We start from the raw sequence: 19,981 nt of genomic DNA, 5'->3' as shown, positions 1-19,981 counted from the left end.
TCGTCTGCGCTGATCTGAAACTAGAGAAGAACAAAAGGGAAAGGGGGAAAAAATGAAATGAAATTACATTTTCACGAAGTCGAGTTTGAAGGTTAGTGTGCCATTACCGCGGAGAAATTCTCAGCTTATTTCGAATTCAATAAATAAATAAAAGCGGAATAAAACTATCATCTTTTTCTCTTCGATTTATAAAAAAGTAAAAAATGGGGCCAAGATCCGTATATGGCATCTTCTACTATTTTAAAGTGTCGGCAAAAGAAACGACGCATGCGCCCTAAGTTTTTGTGGCGCATGACGGGAAGTTTCTACCTGTCCATTGGCTATCTTGAATAACTTCACAGATTCAACAGGTAACTAAGATCTTTAGGAATTGAACGGAGAAAAACTTTCAAGTTTGAAATCTGGTGCTCACTGTCACAAACTGTTTCTCTAAAGCGTATCTTTTTGCAATGTGTTTCAATTAGTTTCTGTTTTGAAATCACCTAATTATGGAAATATTTGGCTTTACGGATAAGAAAATGTGAGATCTTAAACTTGTAAGTGCTCTTTTAATTTATTTATGCATTAACATTATTGTTTTTCACACTTATTATTTTGTTATGTTTTAGTATTTGGAAGTTTATGATAGAGTTTTTTTTTTACTCAAATTAAATACACACAAAAAATACTCTTAAGTATAAACATTTGGTAGATTAATTGATTTAAATATTTAACTTCTATTTTTAACTGAAAAAAATTATGCCTAAGTGATGAAAAAACCAATTTAGTTTGATTTCAATGCCAGAATGTAAATTTAATTTTAAGAAGAACAATAACATAAAATTTTGCATAGATGCTTTTCCTGGAAAATATAATTTATGTTAAAATAATAACTTTTTCAATTAAGGACTTTTCTTTAACGTACATTTTAAAGAACTTCTTTTTAATTTATTTTTGCTTTGAATAATATTTTTATTAATAATGTTTTATTTATAATGTTATATTTATAATTGAATAATTTTAATAAACCTGTATTTATTAAAATTATTTTAAAACTTTCAAGGATTTATTCAAAGTATATTTTTAATAAATATACTATTAAGTATGTATATTAAAAATAAATATTTAATTTCGTTAAGAATCTTTTAAACTTACAGATGAACTGAAACATGGGTTGAGGTCATTTAGATCTATAGAGTTAAATTCATATTCGAATTCAGAAAAACTTTGGGACAAATATAATATTTTCAAATTTAACAGTTATATAGTTATTTTTAACTAAATCATTTATTGAAATATCCTGACCATTATATGGAATGTAATATTTATCTAAATTTTAGTAATTTTCATTTGTATTTAAGAAATTTTATGACACAAATGTACCTACACTACCCTACAATAATCTAGGAGACACTTTCAGCTTTTGAAATTTTCTTGAATTTCTCAAGAAATACTTAATAGAGGATTATTTTATTACTTCGGATGTAATTATTTCATACGATTTTTCATGCTTAGCAATAAGGTTTAGAACTTTCAGAGGTTTCAGGGACCGACAATAAATTGCTAAATATAACAAGTTTTTTCGAATACCCTATGACAGAAAATCAAGCACTATGCTTGTAACTTATGCGATTAATTTCGTTGTCATTTTGATTAAGTGCATAAAATTTCATAAACCTAGCTTGAATATTTATGGAGATATGGACATTTTTATGAAAACCTAATTTTTCTGTCTTACGTTTTTTGCTATAACTTTAAAAATATTCAATAAAATTAAACAAAATATTTTGAGCAATTGAAAAATAATTACAAAACTATTGTTTTTAAATTTGAAAAATATTCGTTTAAAAAATGCGCAAGATATGAGTATTTACAATAGTTCTTTTATACTGCCCATTCGCAAAAAAAACATAATCTTTCTTATGATTGAAATTTTTTTTATAAATATAACTATATATCGACAAAAAAGGAAGCTATGCCTGCAATGGTCTTAATTTTCTTACTCAGAATTGTTCAAATGGTTTGTTTTTGTCAAAATAAATTGTTTAATAAAATGATTTAATTACTTTTTTACGAATTATGTCAACTTCATTTAAGTCAACGATTTAAGTCCAAAGGATATATTGGTTTTATTAACAAGAATTACGTTTTTTTACGAGAAATGTCATAACCATACAGTGCGGTAATTTTTCCGAAGTTCTTTTTTCCCGTGAATTTTTTACAATTAAGAAAACCGTTTTTAATAATAACTAATTAAATTTCTAGAATCTATTAAATAATGCGAATTTTAATATAATTATGATTCAAACATGTCATCATTAATGAAAAATTATGTAATAATTTTTTTCAAATTTGTGAATTAAGGAGTTGATTTTTGAATTTGTTAATTATTTTCCGAATATATGCTTTCAACTAATATTATTATAATCAGGTAATGCAGCATATCATTTTTAGCTTGAATGTATATTTGAACATAAGTGTATAAATATTATTAAAATCCACGTTTCGGAAATCTGAAAAATTGGACTCTTAAATTTGAATGAATTATAATTAATACTCCTTTGCGTACTTATTTTTATTGAAAATCAGGGGGTAACATGTTTTTTCTCTTTTTTAATAAAAAAAATTTGATTCTACGTTTAGTATATGATCTGAAATATAGTAAATTAAGATTCTCATATATTTTATCATGATATAGTTAACTTTTGTTTATGAATGATTCAGTTATCTGCGCTGGTAAAATTTACAAATATTTTGACATAGCCAACGTCGGGAAAGTTAAAAAATTACTTAAAATACAATTAAATTATGCCTAAATTGTATGTTTTAAATGCAGAACGCTTTTAGTTTTAATTTTGCATTCATTCTTCTAAAAAAATAAACAAATGTGTCTAGTTTCAACCCTAATTTGTAACACTTAAATATGAATAAATATTAATAAATTATAAGATAAGAAAACAAAAAATAAATTCCTTTTTTAGTTAACAGTATTATATATATATATATATATATATATATATATATATATATATATATATATATATATATATATATATATATATATATATATATATATATATATATATATATATATATATAATGAAATTATAAAAATATATAATAAAATAATAAAAATATATATATGAAATTCTGGTGAAATTGAGAACATTTTTGGTAAAAAAAAAACCTTAAGTATGGTAAGTTAATAAAATCAAAATATACAGTACTTAAACCCTTCATTTTGATAATTTTTCCGTTCATATGGTGGTGATTTACCGGTAATTCTTGTTGTTTTCAAAATTATAGTTCTTATTTCTACATATTTAGTAAAAAATACAAAACTAAAATATACATTTAATTGAAAGGGTGTTTTTTTTTTGCCATGCTCTAAGGCATCATGATAAAACTACCAAATTTTACCATATTTACCAAATTTTATGACAGATTATATATTGTTAATTTTACCAAAACCTTTACTAAAGCGAAATTGGTAAAAAATACTGAGCATTTTGGTATTCCCATAGAGCCAGAAGCATGATAAATTTTACCATAATCTGGTAGTTTTGACCGTATTTTTTTCTCGGTGTAAAAAAGAAAACAAAAAACGACAAACCAGCTATTATTTATGATGGCACTTGATAAACAATGTTTACCCTAGTAAATGTAACTATACTTACTTTCTTTGAAAATTTAATAATTTTAAGATCAAATTAGTTTATACTTATGTTTTTGGACTGTTATGTCTTTACATTCATGTCTTAAGTTAATTGATAAAATTGTAATGATCGAACATATTATTTTGTGTTATTGTTTTATACTTTAATTAATCTGTAATAAAAAGTAGTATTTTCAGAGACATGCACATTTTCCTTAACAATGCACTACTAAAATGCATGCAATGGGTCTTTCAGAATTTTAATCGCAATTTAAAACGTGTTTTTTCTCTTGCAATGCCTATTTCTCATTATAATTACGAATTTGTATGTTGCATTATTTAAGCTGTAAAAAAATATTTTATTGCTACTAAATGTTTATTAAAAAAATAAATGGCATGAAAAATATTTATTTACAGTTCATTTCTGAACATTGATGCTCAAAAGTATGTAGTTATACATACTTTTAGCTTATTAACTCCTTCAACGCGATGGGCGACATAACTTCTAGTAATACTCGCTGTGCTCTATTTCTGTGTTAGTAAATATGATTAGTGATTGCAACTGATTTGTATTTTCTTAAAAATAGTTAAATAAATAGTAAAATAATTAAGTTTTAAAGGAATTTGCTTTCTATTTCAATTTTAGTGCACCGGGGGAATTCTAAGAGCAGAAGCTGGGACAAAGGCACGTCATTGCCGCGATGAAAGTGTTAAGCGTTTATTAAATATTCACACTCTAACAAACAATAAGGATTTAGTATAATATTAGCTCTGTTTTGTTTCGTATCAATAACCTATGCCCTCGGATCGGGTCTTGCTCGATCTGTGTGTCTTGATGTGCGTCTTCTATGTAGGGCCCCCAAAAGCTGCCGTGCAGTGAATAACTATATAATTTATAAATTACATGCATAATGTTCTCATATAGTCATTTAAATTAAAAATGTTTGCTACTTTTTGATTGAAACTATATTACTTCTAAATTTTGCAACATACGCAACCGGTCTTACCTCACTACTGAGGATGATTTAGCTTTTTCTAGAAGCATCTATTATTATTTAGGAATGGTGTATTATACACAACTAAACAATAGATATTTTTTATTAAATCTGACAGTTTTCAGGTCGAACAGTTTAATTCCAACAAGCCTTTGAATATTAGTTCCCCCACCTTTCCCTGATTTAAGAACGATTATTGAATAGTAATGTTTTCGTAACAAGCTATAATTCTGCTTCTTATGGATATTTTATTTTTCGACTATTACTATTGTATCCTTACATTAGTTAGTTATTATATTGCTTGTTGATGACCCATTTTTTGCTTAATGTAATAATTAAAATTTGGTCAAACTCAAGTTTTTTCAATTTAGCTTAGTTTTGCAAAATCTACCTTTTAGTAGTGTCCTTTAGAATTGAGACGCATCATCGTTATAACTTAGTTAAAACATTTTATTACTCTGTGTTAATTCTGAAAAAGATTACAAGCTACATCTAAGCAAATAAAAACAACTTAAACAAACACAAAAACAAAATCTAAGCTGGCCTTGACCATGGGCAAATATCTAATAACTACGATATTTCATGATATAACTTTGACAGTTACTGAAACGTATGAATATTCTCCATACGTTATTTGTATTTACCACTAATTAATCGAACATCATGAAATTTGAATGAAATATTACATCACCAAAAAAAAAAAATCATTCTTTCTCAACTTATAGAAGGTTAACAACCTCAACTAATTATCTCTAATGTGGAAAACGTGCTAAACTCTGTATAAAAGGAATCAATGCGTTTGCACATTCAATTCATCATCTAACACTTTGCTATCATTCATTGATTTATAGTGGTTCAAAGCAAGGAACTATTTCAGGCCAAAAGGCTCAAGGAAAGGAGTGCTTTTTTTTCCAGAGCAACTGATATAGTTATTTGCACTAAACTAAAAGGCAGACGATTTGTGAGGTCTTTGTTTTCGAGTTGAGTGGTGTGCCTGATGAGTGATAGATAATATCGTTTGGTATGAGTCGCACGTCGCTTTCAACCATTTCCCTTTCATTCCAAAATTTCCCTCTAAATCTAGCTTCCAGGCTTTTACGCCAATTTTTAATATTGCGCAACATGTTTTCCTGTCTGAGACAAAGTTTAGAGTAGTATATATTGCTCACAGCTGTGTGTTGTATTTTAATTAATCAAGTTTGTTTTTAAGAAAACATGGATTATGTAACTGCAACTTGTGACAATAATCACGAACAAGCCATATTAACAAAGAAAATTGCGTGTATCGTAAATAAATATACGAATTTTAATAGTTCTTAGATATTGTCACAAAATAAACATTTATTTGTTTGTGAGAATATCGAAATGCTTCTTTACGATTTACCTCCTTTAAAAACAGAAACATATGAGTTTAGCTTTGAAAATCAATTTCCCAGTCAAAACATGTAAAAAGAAGCAATTGAAGAAAAAGAAATCCAAAGAATCTGCTCATTTGATATGGAAATAATAAGAAATTTTAAATTTAGATTCCCCTCTAAGGCATTCTATTTTATAAAATTGCCTGTTTATTCCATAACATCTTTCCTAGCGTTTCTGTTAAAATTGCTTGAATTGGTCTGTAGATTTCTGTATATGATTCGAAAATAACGTTTGTGATTTACAAAAGTGAATTCAGTTTTCCATCTATGATCGAATAAATCTGTTCATCATGCAGTAGCTTCTGCTGTTGTTATAGTAAATAATAAAAACGAAGTATCAATAAAAAAACAGTTAGAGCTTTCTTAATTTTTTTTTATTGTTGAAAAATGTGAAACCTTTAAAACAGAAGTAAGCAGATTTGTTTTACAACACGATAATGTTTCATGTTTATCCAAGCTGAATTCATCATATTATATTGATTTTACAAAAATAATATATATTTTATTGCGTTACTGAATTGATATTTTCTAACAAATAAAAACTTACTTAAATTGAAAAAGAATTTCAAAATATATTTATTTCGTTATATTTACCCCATGTGCTTTTTTTTATTGTTAAATGTTTATTTATTAAGAAAAATACGATTACGTTTTTAACCAATCTAACCGCAGTGTTAGATTCTTATACATATCTTTCAAAATATTATAAATAACTATATTAATTTTTGAATATGGTTAGAATAGTTAAATTTTTCGAAAAACAATGCCAATTCTTCATTATTATACTATTGTTGTTGTTGTTGTTGTGGTCGTCGGCCATTAGGGCAGAGGGGGGGGGGGGGCGATTGTTCCTGTTTTCCAGTGGTGCCATCTATGGCCAAGAATTCAACTTCTGCCATACCCATACGTCATACCCGTTTATATGGTGTACCCATTCATACATCCATTCACTCATCCACAGATCGTAATTTTGACCTGAAACAAAGAAAGATCAATCTCGAATTCAGTATCCCCAGAGGTATTAATCTGTTATGGGAACATGGAGGACTTTGTGACCCGAAGATTTAATATGCACCAGTCACCATTTAATACACGAGGGGTCTCCGGCCGGCTGGATTCGAACTCCCGTTCTCGCGTGAGTCCGGCGCCCTGCCAACCAGGCTATCCCGACCTATTATACTATTAAATGGCGTATTTATTTTTATTTTATTCATTCTTGTTTTATTCTTCAGTTTGATGCTGATTAACAAAACACATGTAGTTTGGCGTTTACGTTTTAGAGAAATAATTTTGCTTAATCTATATATTGAAAAGTAAGTAACTTTAAAAACTAAAATGTAATTTTTATCAAAAAATTATTTCAATAATAGCTAATGACCCAAATAAAAATATAAAATGCAACTCAAACTGAACTAAAGTGGAAGCTAGTTCTACATTTATTTCTCAGGCACAACAATTGATTTATTGTTTGCAACTTTTATGGAGTTTCAAAAACCATTTACAATAAACGTTTATTTTTATGCATTAATATTTATTAAATAATAAAATAATATTTGTTAGATAATGCATTTTTTTTGATGGAGCGGCGAAATTACCATAATGACTCGGAGAGTGCTTTTTAATAAAAAAAAAAAAAGAAAGAAAAAAGAACCAATTTAGAAGAGATGATTCAAAACCGGTTTATGTTCTACGAATGATGCATAATTAGTTCTCACCCTACTTTAAATGTCTTTTATGTTCATCTGGATGGCACTTAAATCTGTATAATCTCACTGTTTTTGGGATTTAAAATTGCGAAAATGCTATTTTAAAATAGCCCGCAGCTTTTCTTACAAAAACACTTTTATGCTCTTCCTTTATGTTGCGGCCTTGTAGCTATCAACACTTTATACAACAGTTTTTAAATTCAACTGAATTTCAGGTGTCAGATACCTGCTGTGTAGCATATGTATGTGAGGTTAAGTGGTTTGTAAATTTTTAACAAATTAACATTTCAACATTGATTGCTTGCGTTAACTCTTATAAACTAGCATGTTAACTTGTCATTCAGTAATTGGTTAGAACTTAATAGGAAGAGTTAAGGATGCACAACTTGAATTTTTATGACTAGTTAAAGTCATGCCAGAGCTAGAATTTTCTTCAAAACAAGCCGGATTTTACGTATTTTGTTTTGTCAAATAAATCCTGAGAAATCGAATTTTATAAAAGCCAGAGTTTTTAAATTTGATTTTTCAGGAACTAGTTAATCGATTGTACTTAAATTTTGTATTTTAAGATTTAATTGCATTCTTTAAAATGATGTAAAAATTGTATACCTTACAATCTGACATTTTTACGACTATTATTAAATGAAATAATAAACTTTTCAAAACTTTTTCAATTCGCTTAAAAAATTCTTCAGATATGGTGAAATACGCAAAAAGTAAAGTTAACATTAAGGGGTTCAAATTTTGGACCGCTGATCTGTCCAAACTATAGGGATGATAGCCTGGTCGGTAGGACGCTGGGCCCGTGTCCAAGAGTTCGTGGGTTCGATCCCCGCCGGCCGAAGACGACTGATGGCGACTGATGCACGTAAATCTGACGAGTCGCAAAGTCCTCCATGTTCCCATAACAAATCAATACCTCTGTGGGTACTGATCCAGGAGTTTCCTTGTCTTCTGGATTGGTTCAAAATTACCCGGCTACGGAGTTGAACATTAGTAGTCGTAAACCCAAAAATTGGGTCGGCTGTTCAACGACGGATATAAAATTAAAGAAACTGTTGGGATAACATTTCCCATTGTGATTAAACCCCTATATTTTGGGGATCAAAAGTCGGAAAACGGCGCAATAAAGGTATGTTTAGTCAGAGAAAATACGTTTTTGTGCCTTATTTCGTAACTTAAAATATCGTTTGCAGTAATTAATTTGCATATTTGAGGTCACCTCTTTGAACCATTAAGATTAAGTCCTAGAACGTAATGATTCGATCATTAGATTAGAAATTATTCAGAGTGGTCAGGTTATTTTTTTTTCACACTGTAAGTTACAGATCAAGTGAATTGCAACGTTTAAAGAAATAATAGTTTAATTTCGTATGTTTTGTTAAAATCAAGCTTTTTCTTGATGAGTTTATAAGATAACGCGTTAAATTTGGCAGCTTTTGTCAAAACTAAGCTTTTATTTAGATGAATTTAAAAAAAACGCTTAAAATTTTTGATTTCTCTCGTCTCATTAGCACTATTCGGCTAATTTATTATCCAGAAATTTTTCGACGAAATTTTTTTTAAATTGGTTAATAATAAAAAAGTAATATTTATCTTGAAGACTTAGTTAGTTTTGATGACACAAATTATTATTTAAATCTGTTTTAAACATTTAAATGATGAAAATTAGTTAAATGAAGAATTGCATGAAATTTCTGCAACGAAATTTTATCCAGATTAAACAAAAACAGAACTCCTTATGCTTTGCTTATCTAAGATACGCTTTATATAATTTTACTATATATGCTTGTCTTACTTGTGTTTTTTGTTACTTTTATATTACTTATTACACTTTTATTAATGTATTATTCCTGCAAAGTTACAATAGTAATTACGACATTACTTTCTTAGATGACGTTTTTGCGTAACATTAATTACACAATGTTAATAGCGTAATTGCTAAGTTTTAATTACGCTATTCAGATAGCCTAATTACAAAAAATTAATTGCAAATTGCATAGTTACTAAAGTTTAATTACACTTTTATTGCGAAATTACATTATTCTGTTGTGAAATATGCTTGTTCACATTGCCTAATTTATTGATTCAAAATTAAAAATAGCAATAACACGATATAGTTAGTATGATTAAGAAGATGTGTTTTACATATTTTAAGTAGTGAAAGCTCTACACAGTCATTTAAATTTCTTTTTATTCCAATATAAATCTCACGCTGTTTATCTTACGTATGTTTAGGAATTACTAAAACCGGTTTGACAATCCAAAGAAACAAAGAAGAGTTGAGGAGTGATTTTTAGAAACCTATCCAAGTTTCTCCAGGCAATCATGTTTTTTTTGTTTTACATGTTGCCTTCCTCACTGGTGATTAGGATCATTTATATAGCATTTTTCATTTGCTTGAATATTAATATGAGACTTCTTATGTGCATACTTTTTTTGCTTAGTTTATTTATAAGTATTCTAAAAATATATACTAAGAATCATGATTAGGGAAAATCCCGTATTGCATTGTTTCCATATCTAAATTTATATCTCGTTAAAATTACACCTTACCTCAAAAGACTAAAATTTATTTTTCAAACTTAATGGAATTTTACTGCCATGGGCGATGTCCTTTTAGTGCGAAGATGGGTAGGTCGTGTAGCCACATCCATTCTAGTATATTTTAGAAATTTGAATATTTATGGCGTCGCCACTGTGATTTATGATAACGCTTTCTTTGTTCACTGTTCGTAAAGTGCTTTTACTAAAACTAAAAATAAATTTATTCTCTCTTTTGTCAGAAATTTTAATTCAAGTTTTATGGCTTAGGTGAGCGAAACAAATAAGTCACCCGAATTGCGCCAACAGCTGTGTGTCCATGCAATAGAGTTCGCAGTCGTGATTTCAAAAAACAATTTCTCACCTTGAATTCATGTCTCCCTTTTTTAGTTTTTCGAAAGATGTGAATGGATTTTTGTTTTTAGTCTGGCAAACTCCCCGTTTTCTCTAATTGCTAATCAACTGTTTCGAAACTAGTTTTGAGATTTCTGAATAAAGTTAATTAACTTTTTACTACGTTCTTTTAATGTAGTACAGGATAGAGTTATCTCCAATAAATGGCAGATTTTCAGTAAAATTATACAGAATCACGCACATACAAACATTACATTTCTGTTTTAGATACATTTTATAACTTTTAAAACGTTACTTAGTTTCTATATGTTCTCAAAAACTGTTCTGTGATGCTGTCTTGGAAATATAATTTGATATCCCGTACTAAGAGTTAGCGAATTTATACGAAACCAACTTACTAATGGTTATGGTTATGGTTAAAAGCAGCATGCTAATGGTTAGAAACAATTTGTATGTAAAAAAGTAAAACATCTTTGGTTTTACATTTGCAATAAATGTTCAATATGCGTATATTTGCAAATACGTTTTGTATGCTAATGGTAAAAAGAAATTTTAACGAAACAAAGTAAAGAAAAATTATTTTATTTTAGTAATAAATGTTTAATCTAATATATATATAATTCTCTTACGTGGCTCCCAAATTTTGGCTGTATTTCTTTTCCGCCAGTGGCAACGTTTGCTTTGTTTTGTTTACGTTACTATTTCTCTTACACGGCGAATCGACCAATGATTGCCGCTAGAAATGTCACATGCCAAATCTAGCTGAGGTGACTCAACATATAGCGCTTTTGAAAACGGAAACTGAAATAACCAGAGAGCATCAGCTGCGGCAATCTCATACTATTAAGCTAGGCAGAAGTGAGTAGTCTTTGTCGATCGATCTCTATTTTAGTATTTTGTCTAAAGCGCTTTTTTTCTCGAATTTATATATTACGAATTTATTTGACGATTTTTGATTTATATCACGAATTATACTATAGCACATTTCTAATAGGTTTAACGAATTACATGTCATTTATTTGAATTCAAATTTATTCTAATGACTTAGTATTTACTTAAAAGATGTAATTTTTTTTAAAAAAAAGTTTTTATATGGATTTGAATGATTGTTTTGAATTCTGAGAATTTTGTGCATTTGCAATGTACCTAAGTTAGTAAAGAGCGAAGCGAGCTTGGTTTGCGAAGCAAACCATACAAGATTGCTTAGCAATTTTCGGGGGTTGGCGAGCATTAGCGAGCAGGGGCGCAGCCCACTAGTATGTGTATATTTAGAAATGTATTTTAAGATACTGGAAGTGACGTCATTTGTCCAATAAGTAATTGGTAATAAGGTATTGTTTTAGAGATCTCTGATTTGGGTAATGACAAATCCACATTAATTTTATTTTTTATATACTTTTTTTTATAACCGTCGTTGAACAAACGACCCAATTTCTGCTTTTATGACTACTAATGTTCAACGCCTTAGCTTTGTAATTTTGAACTCAATCCAGAAGACAAGGAAGCTCCTGGATCAAGTATTGGGAGAAATTTGTCTTCGTGAAGGACTTTTTGATGGAACTAACCAGCATTTGCTTTATAGGGAGAGGAAAACCGCGGACACCTCCCAAGGTTAACCTGACGGCAAAGGGACTCTAATCCATGATCCGTCTACCACTGAGGATATTTTTCGTGGCTCAGGGGGTAGAGGGTTTGCCTCCTACTTGGGTGACTTTGAATCGCAGCGATGGCTAGTTGGTACGAATTCTGATCCCGACTCGCACCGACCACAGTGCTGACGTAAAATATCCTCAGTGGTAGACGAATCATGGGTTAGAATCTCTTTGCCATTAGGCTAACCTTGAATGCTTTCTTGGTTTTCCTCTCGTGTAACGCAAATGTGAGTTAGTTCCATCAAAAAGTCCTCCACGAAAGCTTGTTTGTCTTAGTGCTTGATCCTGCAGTTTCTTCTGTGTTACATTCAAAATTCCAAGGCCGTGCAGTTGAAAATTAATAATCGTAAGCTCAGAATCGCATCGGGTGTTTAATTCCAGTTATAAAATATAATGAAACATCGAGTTTGCAATCCAGGTCATATTCACATATTTTGTACATTTAAATATGTATTATTGCTCCTTTATTAAAATATTTTTCAATTAAATAAGAAAATCGATAAAAATAGATCATACACCCGTGATCCCCCCAGCTTATTCATGGTACTTTGGAAATAGATCATGTTGGTGTGTCACTAACTCAATATTCCTAGGAAACAGCAAACACTTTTTAAGTTTACACATTAAGTCAATTACCTTTCAACCGGGATAGAGACTCGTTTTTGAGATCTGAGATGAGACTCATTGGTGCAAGACAGATCAGCTTCCCTCCATACTCTTAAATGCTAAAACCTTATTCTCGAAATTTTAAGGAATCCTATTTTATTTTTGGACTTTTTTAAGATTTTTGCTTTTATGGAGATGGTGTATAATAAACAATAACAGAAAACAGAAGTTCGATTTGAATCTTAGCTTATGATATTAGTACAGGTATAAAATAACCGAAATAGTACAACACAAAACATGTTGTAAAACGTGCTGCTTGTTGTCTCAAAAGCGTCTACTGTTAATTAAATTACATAATTACATTTTAATACACACATGTGTTATAATAATTTTTCCATTGAAACTAGCCAGTTTTAATATTTTACCTAGAAATTTCAGAATCATCTGAGAAAGTTTTAAGGAAGCCAGTATGCTTTCCTCCACATTGTCAAGCATATATTTTGCATTTTAATTGTAAAGTTATTAATTGATAATTAGTATAAACATCATGCAAACTAAATTTCATGTTTTAAATTAATTGACTTAGAGGATTGTCAAAGGTATATATTCCAAGTTCGTACATCGGTTAATATTGGAGAACTAGTGAAACATCATGCTGGCTAAATTTCATATTATTACTCAATTGAGTTAGTAAAAAAGCTAATAATTTTTTAAAACATTGTTTTTAATTAATTTCATCTCTTTCCATCGAATCATGTGCTTCTTGTTAAAAATATATTTGTTTTTTCATATGTGCAAGCCAATTATGAAAAACAATAATTCTTGCCCCCCCCGTTCAATACAACACGTGATTTTATAAAGGCTCACACAAAAAGTTTTCGAATTACTCTAACTTGAGTAGTTAAAAATATAAATATGAATCATGTTGGCTACTAATTCAATTTTATTTTTTTTATTAAATTTATTCTATTTGTTGAGTCACAAATCACGGTAAGGAGCTGAATGCAGGCCAACCCCTACGCCACAGTCTGGTTTTTGTTGTGTTTAATCTAAAAGGTGCAATAGCAGTCATGGCAGGCAACAATTTATTATTCACATTACATGTAGGTGGCGTGTATTTTTCAGCCAAATGTCACGCAATCTCTCTGTACTTCATCACACTGCATTGTTGAATTTATATGAATGATATGCCAATTTGGCGAATAATAACAAGCAGGAAAATTAAGACGTGAGTAAAAACAAAGATCTGCCACTAACGATAGCTTCGAACTTTAGTAATAAATAAAGTTATTATGCTGCATTGATGCAATTTTACTTCTTACATTCGACTTCATTATCACTAATAGAATAAATTTAAGAAACTTGAACTTTTTACGTTAGCTCTAAAATGCGATTAATTATATTTGTTAAAAATGATAACAATAAATAACTAGGGTGCGTATTGACTTCTGTAACAGTTAGTTAAATGGATTGCTTAAAATGTAATGAATAAATTATTTAGGGACTTCTGTTTGAAGCTACGTATCACAAAGCTTACAAAGGGTTAAAAGCTAATATTCATTGTATCGAATTTTGAATGTATTAATATGAATAATTTTAAATAATAGATATGTTTTGTGAAATTAACTTATTCAAAACTTTAATTTTATGCCCAGGAAAAACATATGGTCAAAACAACCATAATGTGGTGTAAAATTTACTGTGTTTCTGACTCTATAAAAAATGAAAAAATCGTGATTTGGTAAAATTAACAATAAAGTATGGTTTTATAGTATGTGATAAAATTTCATAAGATTGGTAAGATTTAATACCTTAGAGCATGGCATAAAAATCATTTATTAGGTTAAATTCACTTTTCAGTTTCGTATTTTTCACTAAATGTGTAGTAATAGGAGCTTTAATTTTGAAAATCAGAACTTCCGGTAAACCTTTATCATATGAACTCAAAAATTACCAAAAGAATGGTTTAAATTCCGTATATAATGGTTTGTATTACCGGAATTATGATTTTTTTAATACCAGAAACGTCATTACCATACTTTAATTTTACCAGAATTTTTTTCTCTGTGCAAAGCTTGTCCTATAATTGACAAATTATTGACTCTTCGCTGATGAACTTCAGGTAAAGATGGGCAATCCAAAGTCTGCTATAGGACAAGAAGTTATTAGTTAAGTATTCAAAGTTTGTTAGTTTTGGATTAGGATCTTCAATCTTTTGTACTTGGGGGCAACATCAATAAATTTGAGAAATCCCTAAATAATATTTGCAAAGAAAGGTATAAGCAGAATTAAATGTATTATTTGTATAACAGAGATAACAGTTAAATTTAGCGTAGGGGTTATATTTTATAACAAAATCATAAGAAAAGCTGGTACTTTGTTATTCCTATCTTAATTCTATCTCGATTCCATCTTTAGGTGCCTTTGTAGAAGACGGTTCACATTGCTGATAGCTAAGTCCTACAGGATTCCGAAATTTTAAAAAAATGTCTCAAAAATTTATATTTTTAAAAAAAAAAAATTCTGCAAGAGATGATTTAACATATTCTTGAAGAATGTTTCTTAATATTATAAGAGATTATATATTTATATATTTTGTCTCGGTATCGGCATTTAAAGAATGCCATTATTATAATTTTTGTATTGATTCTTTCAAAAGGAGTCAAATAACTAGATTTGTTTTACTTAATTCAGAATTTAAATATGTTTGGCATCTGGTAAGATTCATTGTTTTAATCTTTTGAATGTGCATTTGATTCACGTGTGTTTTTGAAATGAAGTTTAACCTCTTGTTGTTGTTTTTTCTAATGCTACTTGCCAACCAGCAAGCCTGCTTGGTCAAGCAAAGTGAATTTAAGGCTGAGGGCGTGTTTCTTGTTTTTCAATTGCGTCATCTATGGCCAACAATACGACTTCAGTCACACACACTTTACAGCCCGTTTATGGGGCGGACTCATTCTTACATCCATTCATTCATCCACAGATCGTAATTTTGACCTGAACCAGAGATTTATCAATCTCCAATTCAGCCCTTCCAGAGATATTGATTTGTTATGGGAACATAGAGGACGTAGTGACTTGACAGATTTAACATGCACCAATCACCATTTATTACATGGGGAGTCGTCGATCGTCGGGGGTCGAACTCTTCAATAACTTGAACATGGATCTAACGCCCTATCAACCAGGCTATCCCAGCCATGGGTGAAAGAAAGAGGGAAAAGGGGAAAAGCTGGTATTTAAATTATTTCAGTTTTCGGTAGGGGTAAATCTATCCTCTTCTTCAAACAATTCATCAGTATTTACTTTTTACCAGGAAAGAAGCAGTTTTATATATATATATATATATATATATATATATATATATATATATATATATATATATATATATATATATATATATATATATATATATATATATATATATATATATATATATATATATATATATATATATATATATATATATATATATATATATATATGTCAGGTATATATGCCGAGTTACTTCAAACTACACCATAATGCGATGAAGTTGGTTATCATCAACTAATTCAATTAACCATATGATCAATAACAATAACAATAATATTTATTCCTCAATAACAATATGAGTCACATAGACTCTAACCACTTAGGTTCGAACCACACAGGTTTCAGGTTTTACCTAAAAACAACCAGTTTCACTTAGAAACTACACATCAACTCACTAACTCTTCATTTACATCGAGAAAGCTCGTTGCTTTTCGTTGAAGAGAGCGACATCTGGCGGGATAACATAGAGGCTGTTGTCTCGCTTATTACATATATATATATATATATATATATATATATATATACATATATATATATATATATATATATATATATATATATATATATATATATATATATATATATATATATACATATATATATATATATATATATATATATATATATATATATATATATATATATATATATATATATATATATATATATATATATATATATATATATATATATATATATATATATATATATATATATATATATATGTATATATATATATGTATATATATATATATATATATATATATATATATATATATATATATGTATATATATATATATATATATATATATATATATATATATATATTTGTTAAAAAAATCTCGGCAGTTGCAGAAATTTATGTTTCTCAAAAAAATACTAGAAGGAAATGCTTTTCGTACCAGTTTTTGCTCTTTTCCGTCATGGTATATATACACCGAAGAGCCATTACATTATGACCACCCTGCTAATGACATGTAGAACCACCTTTATCCCTCAAAACTGCTAGCACCCGCCGTGGCATTGATTTCACAAGGTGCTGATAGGTAGTCTGAGGTAGTATCTGGTACCAAGCGCTCACCAACTGGTCCTGCAATTCCCTCACATTGCGAGGTGTAGAGTGGCAGCATGAATTTGGTTTTCCAAGTAGGACCACAAATGCTCTATTGGATTAAGGTCAGGTAAATTTGGTGCGAAGACATGACTTAAAAGTCACCGGAATGTTCCTCGACGATTCGACCCTTATGACATGGTGCATTATCCTGTTGGTAAACACCATCCCCCGCAGAAAAAAACTGTTGCCATGAATGGGTGAACCTGGTCTGCAACTATGTTCAAGTAGCTTACAGGTGTCAGGGATTGTTCAATGAGGATTATGGGTTCTAATGTGCCCCTTGAAAGCATTGTTCCTGAGCGAAAAACCATGAAAACCTGGGCGAGCCCATTGTTATAGATGGAGGGTGGTCATAATGTAATGGCTCTTCGGTGTATAGGCTTTCAGCCCTGATCTCAGCCCTATTTAATCTCATATATTAACTATTCTCAATTCTTGAGGGTTAGTTCAATTCATTCGTTAGAGTTAAGAATCCGCCAATTATGTATGTGCATTTTTTGTTACGTATTATGAAATAGTCGTATTATCAAAATGCCATACCATAACTCGTAATATGCAACTGCGAAGTGACTAGTTCGTGAGGGTGACTAAGGTAGTTTTCAAAAGCAGTAAGTTTAAAATAATCACAGATTTTTTACATTCAAATTATGATTAAAATATTTCATAATTTATTTCGGTTGTTGTATTTTTTAAGCAGAAAAATTCGCAATAATTCTCAAGTTTTACGAACTTTTATAGGACACACGGATCTATACTTCAACAGGCAAGGTCATTTTCAATTACTTTACCTGACGTTTCAATAGTAGGAATTTTTTATCATTTTTCAAATTCAAGAGGACGAAAGATTATTTATGATCGTCAAGCACGATTCGTAAATTATTTTGCGTTCTCAACTATGATTATTAAATAAATCACGAAAAAAAACGAAAAAAACGGAAATGTCGTTTCTGATTTAAACAATAGTTTGCAGTATGCTTCTTCTTTGGCCAATAACAAAATACTCACGTGTTTTATCTTTTCTTCAGCAACACTTATGCTAACAAATACAAATAGAAGGATAATGTTCGAAACAAAAAAAAAAAAACTTTTAAACCTTAAAATTCAAAAAGATTTTTACAGAATCAAAATGATGTACAGTAGTGAGTTGAATCAAATACAAATTTTTAAAATAAATGTTTATTAAGAATTGTAATGCTTTTTGTTTTTCATAAAAACCTAATATACCTAGTTTCCGATTTTAGAACGAATTTCACTCGCGGCATAAATCTCACCAAGCTTTTACAATTCTTTTCCTTCCTAAACCAAACTTGAATCAATGAATAAATGAGACTATTTTTCATTTTGCAATCTATTTATAGAAAGTTTTTCTGATGATATCCATAGATTCTGTATGGGATTAAGATCCGGAGAGTCTCCCTGCCAGGCTTAAGCAGCAACCTTTTATTTGATTTTTATTATTTTTTGTTTTTTAAAATTAGGGCAACGAGCCAAGTCTTGATAAAAAAAATTCCACTTGTAGACGGCAGCTATTGTTTAACCCTAATCCTTTATTTTTTCTCTCATTATTTTCTTGTACTAGTCGTTGTTTATTGCTCTTTCAGCAAGGAGTGGCCCTATATTGTTACACGAAAATATATCCCTATATTGTTACCCAAAAATCTTTTTTCTTAAAGTTGAGAAATACAAAAATTCTTCGTTTATTAAATTAATTTTCTCGTTACTGTAAAAATAAAAGCATTATAAAATTATTTCAAATGAGTTTCATGCTATTAAATACATAATTCCTAAAATAAAAAATATAAAATTTTAGTTGTGTCTCGAATAATTTGATAAACATAAAAGTCAAACGTTGTTGCAGGAGAATTTCAATAATAAATGTTGAAAATTTCGTTTTTGTGTTTCATTCTGTGCTGCGATTTTGAAATGTCGCAATAACATTAAAATGTATGGAGTTCAAATGATTGTGAAAGCATAAAATAGCATAAGGAGAGTAAAGATAATTTCTCGTGAGAAATTAAAGAAACGATGAATTTTGTTTAATTGAACTCATCATTTTCTAACATGATGTATTATTATTATTATTACTTGCCCTTTACAAACGTAGACAAAGACAGCTTTAAGTCATAGTTTTTCAACCTATTAACAGATGTTTTTGTAATATTACTGGAATGTTTCAGAACCATTAATGAAAAGTTTGATTTATGTTTACAGAAAACGAATATTGCTGCATTTTATAAGGAGCACTTAAAACGTGACTGGGGTCTTTTGAAACTGTTATATACACTGTAATTGTTTGTTACAATATATATTTTTTTACGTTGCTGGAATATTTGGACAGTTTAAATTTAATCAATACATTCGACAACTTTGAAATTCAATCATTCTACTGCAGTAAAATTATTTCAGTTTTCGGGAGGAGTAAATCTATCCTCTTCTTCAAAGTATTCATCAGTATCTACTTCTTTTCAGGAAAGAACCGTGTGAAATATATAGAATTGCAGGGAAAAATCTTTATATTCGGTATTGAAAACTACTTTATTGTTTCCAATGTTTAATAAAGAAATTTAATGCGCTTCAATAAATTTTTCCGTTAATCTAGCCATAAGAGGCTTTCATATTTTTCCTATAAATGTGACATAAAT

The 19,981-nt window shown here is 29.2% G+C and overlaps 1 protein-coding gene across 1 annotated transcript in view; it reads left to right on the top strand.

The window, feature by feature from the left end:
* Nucleotides 1–318: 318 nt before the first annotated feature.
* The window catches only part of LOC107441334 (uncharacterized), a 46,933-nt gene continuing 27,270 nt past the window's right edge, over nt 319–19,981 (top strand). Inside the window, exon 1 of the mRNA XM_021146121.4 lies at nt 319–536. The gene's annotated coding sequence lies outside the window, so the exon portion shown is untranslated. The remainder of the gene's footprint in view (nt 537–19,981) is intronic.

The sequence above is a fragment of the Parasteatoda tepidariorum genome, chromosome 1, assembly GCF_982258835.1.
Source record: "Parasteatoda tepidariorum strain Cologne lab strain chromosome 1, Ptep-v5.0, whole genome shotgun sequence".
Lineage (NCBI taxonomy): Eukaryota > Metazoa > Arthropoda > Arachnida > Araneae > Theridiidae > Parasteatoda > Parasteatoda tepidariorum.
This window is presented reverse-complemented; position numbering and strand designations above follow the sequence as displayed.